The 18,261-nt window shown below is 39.7% G+C and overlaps 1 protein-coding gene across 9 annotated transcripts in view; it reads left to right on the top strand.

The window, feature by feature from the left end:
• The window catches only part of Zfh2 (Zn finger homeodomain 2), a 320,913-nt gene that overhangs the window by 127,833 nt on the left and 174,819 nt on the right, over positions 1-18,261 (top strand). For 8 of the 9 annotated variants that reach the window (XM_083089617.1, XM_083089616.1, XM_083089619.1 and 5 more), the window contains one exon: positions 1,231-1,266. The exons of the other annotated variant lie outside the window; for it this stretch is intronic. The gene's annotated coding sequence lies outside the window, so the exon portion shown is untranslated. The remainder of the gene's footprint in view (positions 1-1,230; positions 1,267-18,261) is intronic. 9 annotated transcript variants of the gene reach the window in all.

Genomic DNA, 18,261 nt, shown 5'->3' with positions numbered 1-18,261 from the left:
TACACGCGATCTCGAATCTCACGCTTCAATTTTAAAATTATTTCAGAATTATATCGCGGCAAATATCGCGAAGCAGCCCTAAAATTTCTGGCGGTTCACAAACGAGCATTGTTTCGACATGCATATCTATCACTTAAAGGTAGAAATTTTCAGAAAAAATTGCGAGTTCGCGGCTCCATCGCTGATAATGTGATGATCGCAACGCGAATCGATAGACATCGGGGTCTCGAACGAAACACCGAGGTCCTCACAGAAAGGTAAAGAGAGAAAAGAGCCACCCTCTCGTTACGTATGCACACCCTTAAATAATTGCGGTTCGTTCGCGCAAATTATCCTAGGGTTTCCGCATCCGATCAAAGTAAAGTATAATGACACGGCTGGCACGTCGCGCGCGTGCGTGCACGTAATGTGAGTGTCTTTCTCGCCTCGTCTGGGCGATTTGCTCGCGCGCAACTTTGGGCCCATGTTCGTGCGCGGTCGATGGCATCCGCATAAATAGGCTTACAATTAGGTATCCGGGCACTTACGCGAAACGCGAAGTGCGAACGTGTATTTAAATCCTCGGGTTATCGTAAAATTCCCAGAGGAGAGGGGGAGACATATAATGAGCGTTCGCGCGATAATCTTAATTTTCACGCTCGCGTCTCGACCTACAAGGTCTAGATGACAGAGAAATTGACTTGACAAGGACCAGATTCAGCTGCATCATGTATATGTTGATCGCGCGTTGATGAAGTGTACTCTGCGTAATCAAAACAGAATTTTTTGCTTATTTCCACTTAATGACATAATGTCTCATCGATCGTGAAAATTATGGACAAAATTGAAGCAATTTATTCCGAGTTTCATTATAAGGTGTTAAAAAATGTTAATATTTTATATTATTATTAGAAGCAAATTTTTTTCTATTTTTTCGCGTGCAAACAGTATGTTGCGTGAAATCGTGTTGTACTGAATTATTTTTACCTCTCGGATCATTTCCTGGTACTATTTCTTTCTATCTTTATGTTAAATCTGAATTTTTTAAAAACATTACATTGTTAACTCACGACTATTACGTTCTTGTTTGAATGTGTCATTTAGTTGTATATGTGTGTTTGTATTTCAAAGGATTTCAATTTGCACAAGAGAAAAAAAGAGAACAAGAGCATAGCAATATGATTATAGATTTATTCATAAAACTTATGTTAAATTTTTATTCTCACAAATCTTTTTTTATCTTTGTTTTAGAACGAGCTTCCAGTTCTATGCTGGCGAACTTATTCGGTAAGTCAGTACTTTCTTGTTGTGCATAAAGTAATAGTATTTATAGCACTTATCGATAGAATTTATTTTAAACAATATTGGTATATAAATAATGAATAAAAATTCATTACGAAATTATTTTACTTATAAATAACTCGCGCATAAATCTTGTCTCGAAAAAGCCTGAGATACTATTTTTATCCCTGTTTTTATAACCCTGACACTAACAGATATAGATGATTAAGTTTCACGACGTTCCTGAATATAATGAGAGCTACTATTTTTTAATTTCGCTCGTTTCTTCGAATTCGCAATCGAACATACGCGCGCGAACGAGTCTCGCTCAAGAATAATTTATAAGCCTTCCCAAGAAGCGGAGAGAGCAACAGTATTTCCACCTGTCACTTTGAAATCGAGATGCCACTCGCGCATCATCGACAGGCCGTCCTCGTTTGCCGCAGCGTTTTCGTTTTTCCATTCAAACTCCGCTACGCGATCGGGAGTGGGCTTTCTGAAGAGGGAGGGAGGGAGCCGAGGGGGTGGTTGACGCGATGTAAACGCAGGCGTGTAACACACCCGAGGTGGTCGTTGGGACGCGCGCGATTACTTACTCCGCGCCGGCGAATTAACGACGAATCACCGATGGGAGAACCGGTTGCCGGTTCGAATCGACGGCGACGGCGACGGCGACGGTACGCAGCCTAACGACTTCTCTCTCCTCTTCTCGGCTTCAACGCACTGGGCATTCCAACGGCACGAGTTCGCCCCGCGACGCGAATTAATGGAAACACGCCGCGGCATGTCGCGTATGCGCTGATAAAGCGAAGCGTACGTCCTCTCTATACCTCTCTATCTCGCCACTCGTTATCTTCCATCGCTTATGTTCGGTATATTAAGCGATTCCCGGTGCGAAATTTTTTCCTTTTAAAAATAAGAGAAAAGGAAAAATACTGGAGCAGGAAGTCGAATCGAGTCGCGCGGAAAAAATTAGAGATTTATTAATTAGGCAGTTGCAAGATATTTAAACTATGTTTGGAATTTTGATAATATATTTATGGGTTACTTCAATGATTGAATAATGTAATATAACTTATTAACGGATTAAGGAAAGTAATATCTTCATTTTATATTCGTTTGATAGTAAATAAAACAATATTTGCATATATAAAAAATATGGAAGTGTCAGAAAACGCTAAATTAATTATTCTCAGCAGAGCATATTCAAAGGATTAAGTAAAGTTAAATGACTTTATATTTTTAATATTAAAATTCTATCAAAATATCGAATATATTCTTGCTTTATAGATATTTTAATTAACATAATGACATAGAATATAATATTAATCGCGCTGATTTATACATATTTTGTCGACCGAAAATTTCCGATCGATTAACCGCTATAACTTGAAAGGAAACATATATTTTCCCATGTTATTTATACATCCTGCAGGTCGATATACATAATTTAATTTACTCGAAAAATTTTGATATAGTGTTCTCGGAAATCAGTTAAGTTCAACGATATAAGATGTTGAAGCAATTTAATCAAGAAATTTCGTCCAGCGATTATTGCGCTTATTGATAGAATAGATAAACTGTTTCTATTTGCTTCTGTGTTTGTTTTTCACGATACAAATATTTCACTGCATTTAAAATGAAGCGATTTCACACATGAGCGCGATCGCCGATGCACCAAATTATCGAATTAAGAAGTAAGACGAATGCATGAAGGAAAGCATATAATCGAGTATTATAACTGTCTTTTTGCCGTTGAATATTCCTTCTTGAAGCAGATAAATTTTCAGCAATCATAAATACTCGAGATCTTCGCTCATTAATGAAATAACATTCCGTGTAACACACTGGTCCGTTATATCAATAACTTAAGATTAAAATGACTAATTCTCCGTCTAGTAAAGAAACTTTAAGAAATAAGTGATATATTCAGACATAAGACATTTGTAAAAATTGATGACAATTAAATGAAATTTTATTCTATAGATTAATGGAGGATAAAAGGTGTAAATCGAAAAATTAGAAAGATAGTTGTAAATATATATACAGGATAAAAAAAATCAAGTAAAATTACACGAAGAGTACTCTAAAAACCATCTCGTTTGCTCGATTGCGGCTTTAAGGATTTTCTCACGATTTCGGATAAAAATTAAGCCCCGCTATCCTAAAAGTGATGAGGGTTAATTGGATTTAGTTTATCAGATCTGAATCGGGGACTTAGTTACAGCCTATATTTCGCGAGTGGATCGGCTCGCGACAATGTAGCAAATTAGGTTGCTTCGTCTCGTCTTTTATAACCCCGACGACTCTGGGACATTCCTATGGCACTGACTTCTTCTCGCAACGCGAATTAATGGAAACAAGCCGCGGTATGCCATACGCGCGTGCTGACAAACCGGAACGCATTGCCATTTCGCATCCTCCGTCTCTTCTCTCCTCCCAACGATTCCGGTGCGTTTGGATTAACCGATTTCGTGTTCGCGTGCGCGTGGAAGAGTGTAAAGAAATAGAAACACGGCACCTAATGTCGCGTTAACATTTGTAACGTGGTCCTTTTGTGCCGCAAGTGCCGGGATATTTAAATATCCGCAGAATTTCTGAAATATTTTCTCGTGGTATTTCTAAACTATTTTTAGACGAAATAAAAGCGTTTATGTGCTCAATGCGTATTTATAACGCTTGTTTCATAAATTTTTATTACCTCTTATTTTTTAATTATTCAGGAATGATTATTAATTTTTACGATAATTCAGCAATAATAGTCATAATAATTTTTGATTATTATTATTATTATCGTTGTTGTATATTCCTTGAGAGTAGAAAAACTTAAATTTTATAATTTATTTACAATATACTTGTTTTCAATACAAAAGACGTCATTCTTCATAAAAGTCAATATTAATATGATTATTAAGCACATTTAAATTTTATTGAAATTCAAATTTACTGCGAATATTAAAATTAATTTAAATTATTATTTCGATATTAATTAAGAGAAAAAATAAATATATATCATGTTGCTCATTTTTTTAATTATCTTTGCCAAGTATATTATACAAAAAAAATTCCTGCGAGACTACGAAATAATTTGATTTAAATAATTAAAGTTACACCGTCTCGTTGTCACGATAACGGTAATTCGTTGAATTAAATGAGAATCGCTTGAAGATGATTAGGAAAGGAACCGTGATCATCTCGGTCGATGATTCATCCGATATAAATGTGTCACCTCTCGAACCGGGTTTAAAAATATTCGCTCTCTCGGGTGGCAATAACATCGTCGCGGTTTTGTATAAAGAGTTAACTTACCTCAAATTGCCTAACGACTTGGTCGTCTCTCGGCTTCGACAAGCGTCCCAATGACATGAGTTTGTCCGGCGACAGAATAAATGGAAACACGACGGCACGCCGTGTAGGCACTGATAAACCGGAACATCCGTTCAACGCACCGTCCTATTCACATTACTGCCTCAGCATATTCTACATCAAACGATTTAATCCCAACGCTCGAACGATGCTATGTCAAAAAGACATAGACTCGCGCGCTTCTCCGACAATTTAGACATATGTAATAAACTTTTGACAGCAATCATTTACCCGTAATAACGATTTGTTTACGCTTAATCTTAATCTTAATCTAAATATTTGTCGATTAATTTAATTCACTTATATTCATATCATAGTATGATTTATAATGTATAAATAGAAGATTCCAAGTTTAGAAAAATATATAGAGAGAGGGGTACATAATACATAAGTAATATATCAATAAAATAGCATAAAGAACTTCCTCTTCGTGTTCTAGAAACATAACTATCGATTTAATTCGCGCGCAAGAAAACCCCTCTTTTCAAAAAGCGTTTCCAAAATGTAAAATCTTGCATTCTTTGCCATTTCCCGCACAACTCTTATCGATAAAATGTAGCTTCTAACAAAACGCCAGATAACTCCCAACATCACCGTAGACAGGCTAATGACTTCTCCGCTTGACTTTAATGGACATTCCACGGCACGATTTTACTCGGCGATTTGAATTAATGGAAACACGCTGGCATCCCATTTGCACTGATAAAGCGGAACGTCCTTCTCGCAGTCTTTCCCCTTTTCTTTCCCCCTCCTCCCTCTCTCTTTCTCTCTTTCTCGTCACATGTTTAGCTCTCTATCAACTATCTGGACGATTTCAAACACGTTCCACGTCGCGTCGCCAGTGCCGATGTATTAAGCGATTACGCGTTAGCTTCAGCCTAAGCAAGGTCCACGACAAGGTGCATGAGCATATGCGTATTAATCGCGCGGAAAGCCTCGCACGAGCGCCCAAAGCGTATCCGCCGCGAATTCAGTTAAAGCGCGAAAATCGATGTTCGCGATTACAGCCGGAAAACAAACAATCACGGTGAAGTTCTCTCTAACGGTCTCGGAGCGCTCAGAATCGTCATCGAGTATCTTCCAAGAGGACATTTTTCAAGCGAAAACTTTAATTGAATTGAAATTACGACTAATTTTTTCACATGATTTCTCGTATATTTGTTTCAATATTTGGAACAAGTCATATTTGATAATTATAATTATCTATAGACATTCGTGTACAGAAAGAAATTTCTGATACTCTACATGTGATTGTTAATTACCTGAATTTGCAATATATAAATTAATATATTTTTAAATTCTTTCAATTTATTCTAAAGACACTCGTCCATAAATGTCTAAATTCATCATCATTAATTCGCTCGATAATTACTGGTTTTACATATTTGTGAATAATTAAACTGTTAAATCCCTGATTTGCTACAATCGCTCGATATTTTAGCAGATTATGTTAATTGTATATTTATCGTCTGAAAAAATAGGCGAAGAAACGATGAAAATTATACCGTTGTCGCGACGAATTATTTATAATACGCGTAGTCAGCAAATCGAGAATGGTAATCCGCGATATCCGGAATGCCGTACCACACTCGAGAGTCGTCTCGATAACGATCGTCATGACGATTAATCTGGTGTGCCCGTAGAAATCGCCAGAGGTGACGTGGCGACACGGGCGGGCACACGCGGAGCTCCGGCGTTAAATTATTTCTGACGCAAATTAACCGGACAGAGCGGATAAAAGCAACGCGCTTGCGTGCGGGCTGGAACGTTGGCGGCATGTGATCCGCGACAGAAGCGAGGAGGAAGCTAAAGAGGAAACGAAGCGCCGAGAGAGCCGAAGGAACTGAAGCGAGATGGACAACGAGCAGCGGTAATCCGACTCACCGTATTGTTTCACCAACGGAAGTCACTCTTTTATTATGGGACACTTCCGGCGCTGTATACATGGGAGCGCGTCCACGTTCCTGTTTACAAAATATACATACATACGTACAACGCGAATACGTAAATTTCCACGAATCCCGCGTTCCTGATCATTTTCAAATTACCAAAGTTCCCGTTCTTATTATTCAAAAAATTATATGAAACTTGATAATTATTTTTATTTTGGGAAAATTTAATTTTACCTTTAATCACGATATTTTATCATGTTATTTTCGCATTTGAGAAGATAGTCGTGAAAGAATACATAGCTCGATAGATATGACATTGCATCTTATTGTACGTAAGAAAAACTCGATAACTCGAGAGTTTCGGGACAAGCACGAAACGATCTTCCGATTTACGTGCGACCAGGAGAATATGCATGATGAAACACGCAATCGCCTCTCGCGTGGCAATGTCGTGTAATTAAGGTGACCACGTTAATTTTTATAATCGAAGAAAGAAGAAAAAGAAGGAGAAGAAAAAGGGACGAGAGAGAGAGAGAGAGAGAGGGAAAACGGCGGCGCGCCATCGCGTCGCGTCGCGTCGCGAGGCGTGCTCGAGTGCGTTTCTGTCGCTTCGCTGGCCTAATTGCGCCCCACGAATTCCGGTAATTATCATAATTGCCCGCCGGCCCCGTCACGCCCGAATCGAGACTCTGTACGCTCTATAGGCACGGCCGTTCGCGATGCGGTCGCAAAATAATCGGCGGGACCTCGATTCTCGTTTTGCGTCGTCCTCTCTCGGCATTGCCGATACCGCCGCCAATTTCGTGCGTCTTTCGCACTTGGCAATTTCGGAAATGAGAACATAATTGCTGGATTGGGCCCACGTCAATAGGGGGGAGGGGCGCGCGGGTGTGAAAAAGAACGGTGTTCGCACTCGCTTTTGCCGCACATTGTAAGTCGGACACTCTCGTGCGTTTGTTTATGAAACTCTACACCAGTCGCTGCGAAATGAAATGATTAGCGAGAAGGTAATTTAGCGGCAAAGTATATCAATTTGAATATTGGTTCACGCAATAATGCTCGTTTAATTTCATATCGTCATAAATATTGAAAAATTATATAAGAAAGTATGCTTTTTTAAGTTTTATGGTATATATTATATATGATATATATGGTATATATTTAAAAATATTAAAAACGGGGAAATTTGCCTTATAACAAAATGAAATAAACTATTCTTAGATTGTTAGGTTTAAAACATGTATATAATATTATTAAATTAACTAGCATGGGAGAGAAAATTTTAAAACTTTGCTTGAAATAATCTATTATTACTATTGTTATCATTGTTTAATTTTTTTTTTTTTGAGTTTTCTCTTTATTGCATATATCTTTAATGCATGAAATTAATGTTGATTAAAATCTCCAGACCAGTTTCGGACAGCAGATTATTACAGCGCCGACAGAAAAAGATATTCTCCACGCTCTATTATTTTTCTGTCTGGCTCAACCGTACGATTCGTATAATTCATGCCGGCTAGATAACGCGCATCCGCTGTTGCTGAATGAGGTACGAGATTGACATTTGATCCGGGAACGAAAACGCTTGGGCAAATGTGTTGGGATTAATTACTCGGCGAGCGCTATTTGTACAGCGGAGAATCAAACGATTGATCAAACGTTGCTACGGAATCGATCAATCTATAACTTGTACACGCGTTCGTCGGGAGTTATAAATTTACACCGGCTATTAAAGGGATCTCCCGAACCTTATCGTTCATTTATAACTGTCTGCTAACGTCTCATTAACCTCCCGCTTCCCGGAACAAAATGCACGGGAGATAGAGTCACTGATCTCGAAATATCTCGAAATATTTAGCGAGAGCCAAAAAGAAGGACGAGAAGGCGGGAAGATGAAGTAGAATAGAGGAAGTAGTAGTGGAGGGACAACAGATTCGTTCTAGTCGAGAGATCCGAGATGCCTTTGCGTGTAGCGACCGGATGTCGCGATAATTAATTAGCAAAGAAAAAAGGAAAAAGGGTAAGATATTTGTAGGAAGAAAATACCTAGGAAATAGGTGGAATCTCTTCCGGGAGAAAGAGAGAAGCTGCAAATTTTTCAAGAATATCGAGAGATAAGTGTGCCATAGTATAGATAATGAATACTTTGATGCGCTAAAAATGTGTGTACGTGTGTGTATGTGTGAGAACAATACGCTTCTGTTCATCTTTTTCAGAACAGACGAAACCGCGACGGTGTTTGTGATCGATGATGCCTCATTCGCACCGGCAAAGCGTCAGCTTGCCAACGTTAATTATCCCGGAAATTAATTACCGGCGACAAATGCACTCGGCGATATTGTACCGTTCTCTCTCAGACACGTCCGGACGCCGGACACGCCATATCGAGCTGCTTTTCCGCAAAGACACATTATAAGTTTTTTCTCCGGGGTTAATTTCGCCGGCGATAGCGAAATCCTTTCCTTCCTCCCTTTTCCCTGCCCGTCTTCTCGCTCCTACCCTCGTTTTGCCGTCCTGCTCCGGCTTTTATTCCAGCACCCTCGTCTCACCCTCGGTCAGCTCGAACTAAGAGCAGCTAAGAGTCGGTAGGAGCGTCTCTATGGTTAATTAAACGCATAGATCACCCCCCTCTTTCTCTCTCTCGCAATCTCCACCCGACTCTTCCTCGCTCACCCCCTGGCCGCCCATACCAGACTTCTTCTTCTTCTTCGGCAACCTCACGAATGCGCGCACACTTTTTTCGCGTTATAAAGCGTGCGTGTGCACGCTCCTTTATAACGGCAGTGCTGTAAAGAAACTTTCCGAATCTTTGACATTCGTAATTGCTGGATGTACGGTTCTTTACAAGTTATAATTATGTCAATAACAAAGATAAAAAGAGATAAAATGTTTTTATTAATTAAAAATATAATTTCCAATTCATGTCAAAATCTCTTTAAGAAGGAGATATTTTTTATGAATTTTAATTATTTTACCGATAGCATCGTTTCTTAATATGAAAATTTAATTAATCTTGGCAGAGTTTAAAACAATTTTAACACAGAATTAGTACGAATCGTATATAATTATATGATTTTTTTGAACACGATTAATCACGTCGATTAAATTCGGATTGTTTCGGGTCGTTTTGCCGTGGTTTGTTTGCCAAATTGCATCGCGAAAGAAGCATGTTTACGCTCGAAACGTCTTTTTACGTGATTTCGCAAAGGAGATCGCACACTATGAACTTCCTTCTCCACGCCCACGTGATGTAAACGAAGAGGGAAAGCTCTCTGGTATATACCGGTTCTTGAAGAAGGCGTAACCTCGGCCTCAAACTACCGTCCACGCTCATTATCGTTTACGCCGGTATCTCAGTCGTCGATTCGTCACCTCTTCGGCTGGATCGATCGATCGAACACCCCTTGTTACCTACTGATCGTATAAGTATGGCGTGTTTCACATATACTCAAACCCCCGTTACATCAAATTTAACGATGCTTCGAAAAGAAAGAGAGAATTGATATATTCTAAATAATTTTCAATATATTTATAAATCCTCAGAACCGACTTGAGCAATATTTTTCGTTAACTTTATGAACATTTTTTTTTAATTTATAATATTAAATTAGCTATAATATTTAACATGTAAAATTCTATTTGGAAGAAACTTTGGTTTGGAAAAAGAATATAGAGTTAACTTCAATTTGAGAATATAAGTATTGTAGTATAAAGGATGCAAATTAAATCATTAAATAATTATTATGATAAAAAAATCAAGCTCGCGCTTTCTAGAAAAAAATTATTCTACAAATATTTATTCCAAGAAAAATTTATTCTACAAACGTTAAGTTAATTATTAGCAACGTTTTTTTGAACATGGCTTTTTACTTTGTCGCCACGACTTTAAAATTTCAGCAAACAACTCTTATTTTCCTTTTAACCGAAGTAATATTTAAATCGCCGCCGGGGTACCATCGAATAAGGGTTGGTTACGTCCCTGTGTCGAAGGGGTGCCGGCGGTGCTGTTGGTAGTGGTATATATATGAGGAAACCCGAAGGAAAGGAAACGACGGAGGAAAAGAAGGTGAGGGCGAGAGCGGAGGATATTCTTATGAATCGATGAAAGAACCGCGAGCATGCGCGCCGGAATCTTAATAACTCATGCGATACTACCTTCCTTCTCCCCTTCCTCTCACCCCCCTTTCCCTGGTATTCGCCCTGGCTCGCCCTAGCCTGTTATCCAACCACCCCTACGTTATCAAACGCCCGCCGTTCTTTCCTCCCCCTTCCCGTTACCCGCAGCAGATATGCCATCGCAACATGCAGGGGTGGCGTAAACACGAGAGCCGAACATTCCTTTCGTACTTTCGCGAATATTTCGTCACAACCGCCGAAACGCGCTCGTCTCGTGCTAGACTTTGTCAGAAATCGTCGAGTATTTCCTGAGGTGACACTCGAGGAGGCATCCTGCCCACGAAGGAGCTGTTATCACACTTCTTCACGATCGTAGGTTGTTGCTGAAAGACGAGGATTACGACGTGACTCTTCTATCGAAAGATAATGATCCACCCTTTTGATAAAATGTCTAGTGAAATCGAATGATAAAAATACTCACATGAAACGTTATAGGTCTCTCTGAAAAAATTGTCAGGTATAATTTAATCTCAATTATTTGATCTATCTATACTCGTGTCGGAGATGCATCTCATCATGTATAAGATATACATTTAATATAATAATAATTCAATCATTCATCTTCAACAATAATTTTTTTGTCATATTTAATCTAAAACAGTAATTTTTTTGTCATATTGCTATTTAACAACGTTACATAATAGCTGTAATAAACTTGACTATATATTTGATATTATTATATAGTTTTTTTTCTTCAAAATTATATCCGAAAAGAGTTCTTGTTGATGAAAAATGTCGATCTAAAAAAAAGCCGTTACATAAAAAAAATTGTAGTCTTGGAATACACATATAAAGATACGTGTATAGATTTCTATTCGAAGAGACATCAGGCATCTCGCGCTCGTATATTCGACTGCCGGCGAAGAAGAGCGTGAGGAGAGCCACACGCGAACAAATTAGCCCTCTATCGAAACAACTTCTCGGAATAGCCGTTACTCAGCGAGGATCGGGACCGTACTACGGGCCGAACGAAACGACAGAGAGAGAGAGAGAGAGAGCGAGAGTGTGTGTCGTACGAGGAGTCGAAAGCTGAAAGAAGTTGAGGTGCTTTGGAGAGGGAAGGGGGGAGGGGGCGTCGAAGAGGCGAACGCGCCGACGAAGAAAATAAAAAGTTGCCGTACGAGACATTTCGAATTTTTCAGCTCGGAGTCTCGCGGGGGAGGCGGGGGCGGTGGACCTCTGTATCTGGTCAATCCGTGGATAAACGGGTCGTTCGAACGATGTTGAACAGGAGTGAATATTTATATACGCGGGTCCTGTCTTCGCACCTTTTTTTGCCGTTGTCGTCGTCGTCGCCTCCTCGCGTTTCCACTTTCGCCAGCGATATCCTCTTGATTACCCGGTCCTAATTAATTCCTCAGACTTTATCTTTATTTTTACCACGCCACGAAGCCGCTAACCACGCGGCGACTGGACAGACCGATCGTTTCTTCGTGCTAACGTGGGAAGGGCAGGGGGATGACGATCGCGAAGCAGGAGGGAAGGAGGGTCTATAGAAAAACGAGTATGGTCATCGACTTCGTCAGGAACGTCGTGAAGATCCGATGGGCCACTACCGTTTTTTACCAACGAGAAAAGCATTACACATTGATATGATCATCATCGTGAATTCATCATGAATACTCTCAGGTTTTCGCGATGGAATTAGCTATTTTTATACATATCAATCATTCACGCGCACACACATTTTTAAAGCACCTAAATAAATGATTACTGTCAAAAAATTTTTGAAATCTTTACAAATACTTTTTACATAAGAAATTGTGGTTATCATTTAGAATCATCAATGTAGAGGCCAAAATTAAAAATAAACAATAAGTCTACTCAGTATTATTAATTCGGAGTGTAATCTTGTCTTCTCGAAAGAGTTCTCATTGTAAGATTCAGCAAAATGTTTCGGCCAAAAAAAAAAATAGCGAAAACGACTGTCGAAATAATCAAATTTTTCTCATAACTTATCTAAACGCACTGATATCCTTCACTTTTTCTTTGGGTCGTGGTAGACGTCATCGAGACGTCATAAAGAGAGGTAGGTCACGGCCAAGTTTCCGACTTCGGTCCGTAGCTAGAACGCAGGTCGAGCATTGCGCACGTGTGTCATACGGGAATATACCCATGTGAATCTTTCCTGATAATAACAGTTATTCTTCTCAGAAGTAATTCGCGAAATAACAAGTACAATACATACTTTTATTAGCCGACCAATCAATTGATATCGAAGGTATCTCAATCAATCGTTAATGGGTAATGTTTGATCAATTATCTTCGAACGCGGGAAACACAATATTTGCACTAGCGATATTAGCACTTAACTATTTCTATTTCTATCAAGATTAATTTTTCTGCAATCGACCGATACATTACGACTGGACGATATTTCTTAGTTACGTAAATGCGGGACTTGTTTAGCTCGTATATTTTCGGTAAAATTTACCGATATCCTTATTACAAAGTTCGAAATGACGCGTGCTTGAAAATATACTCGGTAAAAAAATAGTGTTTAGCAGCCGGAAAACTGGAGGATGTATGTCACTAATGAGGACGTTAATATTGACGGTACGATGTTCTTGATAAGCGTGGTAACGAGATGTAACCGCGCGTCTCTACCGGGAGGTATGTATCATTTTTAAGCGCCGGAAATGAGTTATTAGCGGATACGCGGCATGCATTCAATTGTCCTGATTTGGAAACCTCTGATCTGGCCTCCCTCCCGAGTAGACGAGTTTAAGTCACGGCGCTTCCGTGCCGCTGGTCATTACTGTCAGCAATTTCTTTCATAGAGAGAGAGAAGCGTCCGATAACGTAACGTCATACGCGGATCGAATTATCGTTACATCGACAAGATATTTTTCGCTTCGAAATTATTTTTCGCGTAATTAATTACTCGCAAGCAGTCTGTGCTTTATTTGTTTTCTCATATGAATATAATTTTATACGACAACAAAAGTTTTTAGAAAATCCTACAATTGCCCTCGAAGAAAATATAATTTACAAACTTTAATTTTTTTATTTACATGCGATGATTTACTTGATGTTATTATTCATTTACGCGATTCCCGATTATTTTAACGTCAAAATTCGGAAACGGCCCTGCAACTCGCGCGATGACCACGAATTTACCGTAACGCTCGGCTTTTAATTATCATAACGAGCGCGTAAATTAACCGCCAAACTGCCGATGGCGGTGTGCTTTAAATTAGATTTTAATTAATTTACACGGTCACGATCGCGCGCTTTTATCAGATTCGCATGGTACGACGACGCACTTGAAATTCCGAGGACGACGGCACTTTACGGCAACCTAACGAAGCCACCTGCCTAGCAGCTCTGTCCACTCTGTTAATTTTAATCGGGTGAGACGCTTTCTCGCGAATTAGAGGGGGGGACAGGGAGATCGAGAAAGAGAGAGGAAATTTGTGAGATGGGGAGGGTGAGAAAGGAGTTGCCGCTCGGTGCTGTACGCTCGTAAAAGACCTTCGTATCGAAGTGTCGTCGCACGGCGGACTCGCTTGGGAACGCCGAGCACGATCAAATGAATCAACAGAGACAATTAATAGCCCGGCAAGGGCCTTGGAAGAACATCGGGACGCCGTCACTCCCGCGAAGCGAGGGTGCGGGCAACAGATCTATCTATATGTACGCTGAGCACACATCCTGAGAGTGTCGAAAACGCGAGGGGCAGTTTCTTAATCGGCGCGATTTAATTTGCATACGCGATAATGTGGCTGTATGTAAGTCTGATTTATCTAGAAAATTTGACGAAAAGTTATCGAGAAATTTTATTATTATATAAAAATATTTTCGAAAAGAATTATTTTATCTCATTTGTTTCTTTTACAAATAAAAATTTATAACAAAAAATTTGACTTTCCACGCGTTAGATTTATCTTATGCATGTGTGTTGATATTGTACGCATTTTACAATCTGCAATATTATCAAGAATAATTTATCATAGTCTCTCCAAAGTGCCAATACACGGACAACAAATCTATCCGTCTATTACCCGATACATGCGTTGCTGTGAAAGTTGAAGCTGACATAAATTTTCTATCAACATTCAGTATCGATATAATCCCGCTTGTATCGCTTGATAGCTACAAATAGGCTTAAATGTAAAAAAAATAACGTTATTTAAGTGATTAGATCAAATTACACGTTAAAAGTTTGCTGTATCGCATAGCTTTTAACTTTCATTCATGATTAGTTACGTGTCTTTATAAAGAAATGCGTAAAAATATATCGCATACATTCATGAAACAAATTTTTAAAAATCTTCGTGGCAATACTTGATTTATTGTTATCATTGTCAAGTGCCTGGCTTCCCGTTATGGGAAGAACGCTCGATATACAAATACGCAAATCCGTGGGCGTCAACGGGCTACGGAAGGAAAATCTCTGCTCATTTAACGAGCCCAAGGGTTCAACCCTTTCGACGTTTCCACCCTCCGACAATATTTAATGCATGTTTTAAGCGTAATTAAATGGCAGAGGGTTTACCGTCTGCGACTACGGCCGCCCTCCCACGCAAATTATCGCATTTAACTCCCTCCTTGCCAACCACCTCATCCTATCTACTCGCTCCCCTTCACCCCCGAGTCTCTCATCGGCCACCCACCGACGTAGCGACGGTATTTCAGAACGGCTTCGTAAGTCATAATGTACTTTTCATTAGCTCCGCACCCCTTTCGCGACGCACATTCAGTCCTGGAATATTCATCGCTTCTCCCAACCCTTCCTTTTAGAAAATTCAGCACTTTATAGCTTCCACGGAGCACTCAACAGGTTTTAATTACCGCCGACACTTCATCGACAAACTGATTATAACAGTTGACAATCTATAAAATGTAATTTTTCTTAGCCTAATAAAAGTATTTTACAGTCGCGAGTAAATTATTTTTACAAATCAAATTGGAGGAAGTTAAAGTTGGAATTTTGGAAAATTAATAAGAATAATTTTTTTATAATATATAATTGAAATATTAAAGTGAAAGATTAAATTCTATTCAAAGAATATCATTTTAAATATACATAAATTTAATTTCCAAAGATAGCCCGATTGCAAGAAAATTTCTAATAGAGAAACTAATGAATTAATGATCGAATAAGTGTCATAATTATTTCGTAATTTATCTATAGTAATATATACATTTTTACTGATAACATTGGGAAAGAATCGCAAAGTCTCTAGTATTTAGTATTTATTATAACGTTGCATTTTCTAATTTAACGAGACACTACCTCGTTGCATCACCCTTCGATAAACCCACTCTCCCCGATCCTCGCAGGGCCTGCAAAGCTAGGAATAACCCTTGCTTTGCATCTCACCTGTTGCTCGCCAGCCCTCGACACCCCTGATACCGGTGCTTCAACGCGGGTGGCTAATTAAAGAGTCGGGCGGCAGCTGGTTTCGCGGCTGCTTAATACCCGGCACCTTCCGCCCTCCGAGTAGCGAGCTCGTAATCCTCCCCGTCCTCCTCCCCGTCACTTTGTTCTCTCATTTTCCTTGCCAGGGATGGGACACGGATCGTGACATTCATTCCCGGTCTTTGTTCCTCTCGGTTTCACGGGCCTCGAGAAATTAATTAGCGACTCCGGTTAAACAGGGGCGGACGGCACTGCGGCAACTCTCATTTAGGGGATGTTTATTTTAATTCCAGCCTTATAACGCAGTCTCTTCTCTTATCCGAACTGGTTCTCGAGAGGCTGGTGACTTTTTTATTACTTAATTAACTTCTTTCTACCCCAAGATCGCGTCTTTCTTTCTACGTCATCGCTTCTCCGGCCGCAACACGACGTTCTTCCCGCAAAGCGCACCCTTCGCGTCACCCTCTGCCGCTGCTCCACTTCCCTTAACGTCGTCTTAGAGTAAACTCCTTTTTAACTAATTTAAAATTTTCTTCCCGAATAGAGACTTAAATATCCGCTCAGATAATTTTAATGACATAGTACATTATTACTTTATATAATAATCACGTTATAAAAGTATTATAAATACAATATTTAATCTTGACAATATGTCATAAAATATACATTTTCGTGTCTTGTGAATTTCTCAATAAAAATTCGATTAGACATTTAAAAAATTGAATATTTTCACGATAAATAAAAAAAAAGAGATTCTTTTAAAAAACAGAATTTATTTGAACAACATCGCCGATATATATCAGCATTTAAATTGCTGCGAGGAACAGGTTTCTCCAGAATTCGTTAAGAGATGCGCAGCTTGACACGGATCTTACGAAACACGTAATTTCTGTATAATTAAAAATGTAATCAAATTGTTCCATACGGCGGTAATTAGAGATCTCGTATCCCCGGCAAACGAATTAAACATCGATCATGATCGCGTCGGACGAGGGTAACCGATCCTCGGAGAGTCGCATGCGTGCTCGATGAGCTCTCTCTCTCTCTCTCTCTCTCTCTCTCTCTCTCTCTCTCTCTCTCTCTCTCGCTCGCTCGCTCTCACTCGCTCTGTCCTTCTCTCTCTTTCTCTCTCGGCGCAGTTTGGCCGCAATTATTTCCTCGTTATTTTTCACCGTGCGAGCGACTCGCGACCCGCTGCCTAATTATCGCCGTGAAGATAATCATTCCGATGGACCGACCGCCTGCCGCCGCCCTCCCCGCCGCCGCCGGGCGACCGCCTCGTCCTCAAGAGAGAGAGCCTCGAAGATGAGAACCCTGTGATTATAATACCAGTATCGAATACGAGTCCCGGGTACGACGGCGTTAGCGCGAGCGAGAGGTGGAGAGAGGACGCGAATCGTTTCTCGCGAAATTGCTTACGGCTCTCCGCATTTCTGCACGTGAAACCCCCTCGCAACGCGGTCGGTCGGGCCCGAGCGTGCCGGTCAGGGCCGGGAACGCTCCCTTGCGTGCCGCGGTACTCGAGAGGACACAGCAAATTAGGTGTTAGAGAACCGCGAATTTACGAGGTGACTTTTTTACGTACACGAGCGACGTGGCAAGAGAGGTCTCCGCCGAGAAAGAGTCGCGCACTCTTCGAATCTTCTCTCCCTCGCTGGGTACCGGCGAATCACAAAGTGACCACACATCCGGCCCTCTCTCTCTGTCTCGTTGAATATGTTTTCGCAAGAGAAGCGTGTTTCTAGAATATAATTAGAATAATGAGTTACGGGGAAAATGGATTTAGCGACGTCTCGTTGATTTTAAACATACGTCGACGCGTTCATGTTCCGAGCAGTTGATTTCTGTTTTAATTATCCGTGGAAGAATTAATCATGAATGTTTCTCGGTAAATTTATCATGTATGAACTTTTTATCATTTATGAAATTTTTTAAAAGCAAATATGACATAGATATGATTATAGATAATGTAGATATTATTTATTTCGTTTCGTCTATGTTTCCATGAACGTGTAATAATTTAATTTATTTTAAGGAGAAGTAAAGATAAAAAAGATAAACTATATAAAAATAAAATATATCTGTCTACTAATTTAATTTTCAAGAAACGATAGTCTAAATATTCTAATCCGAAAGGGGGGGTAAAGATTTTTATTATAAGAAAGTAACCATAAATCAATTAATTTGAGTAAACCTCGTTAA

This window comes from Camponotus vicinus, unplaced genomic scaffold, assembly GCF_025532165.1.
Source record: "Camponotus vicinus isolate PSW18456_S1 unplaced genomic scaffold, iyCamVici1.0 SCAF_2, whole genome shotgun sequence".
NCBI classification, from domain to species: Eukaryota; Metazoa; Arthropoda; class Insecta; order Hymenoptera; family Formicidae; genus Camponotus; species Camponotus vicinus.
Note: the sequence above shows the minus strand (reverse complement) of the source record. Positions and strands in the feature narration are given on the sequence as shown.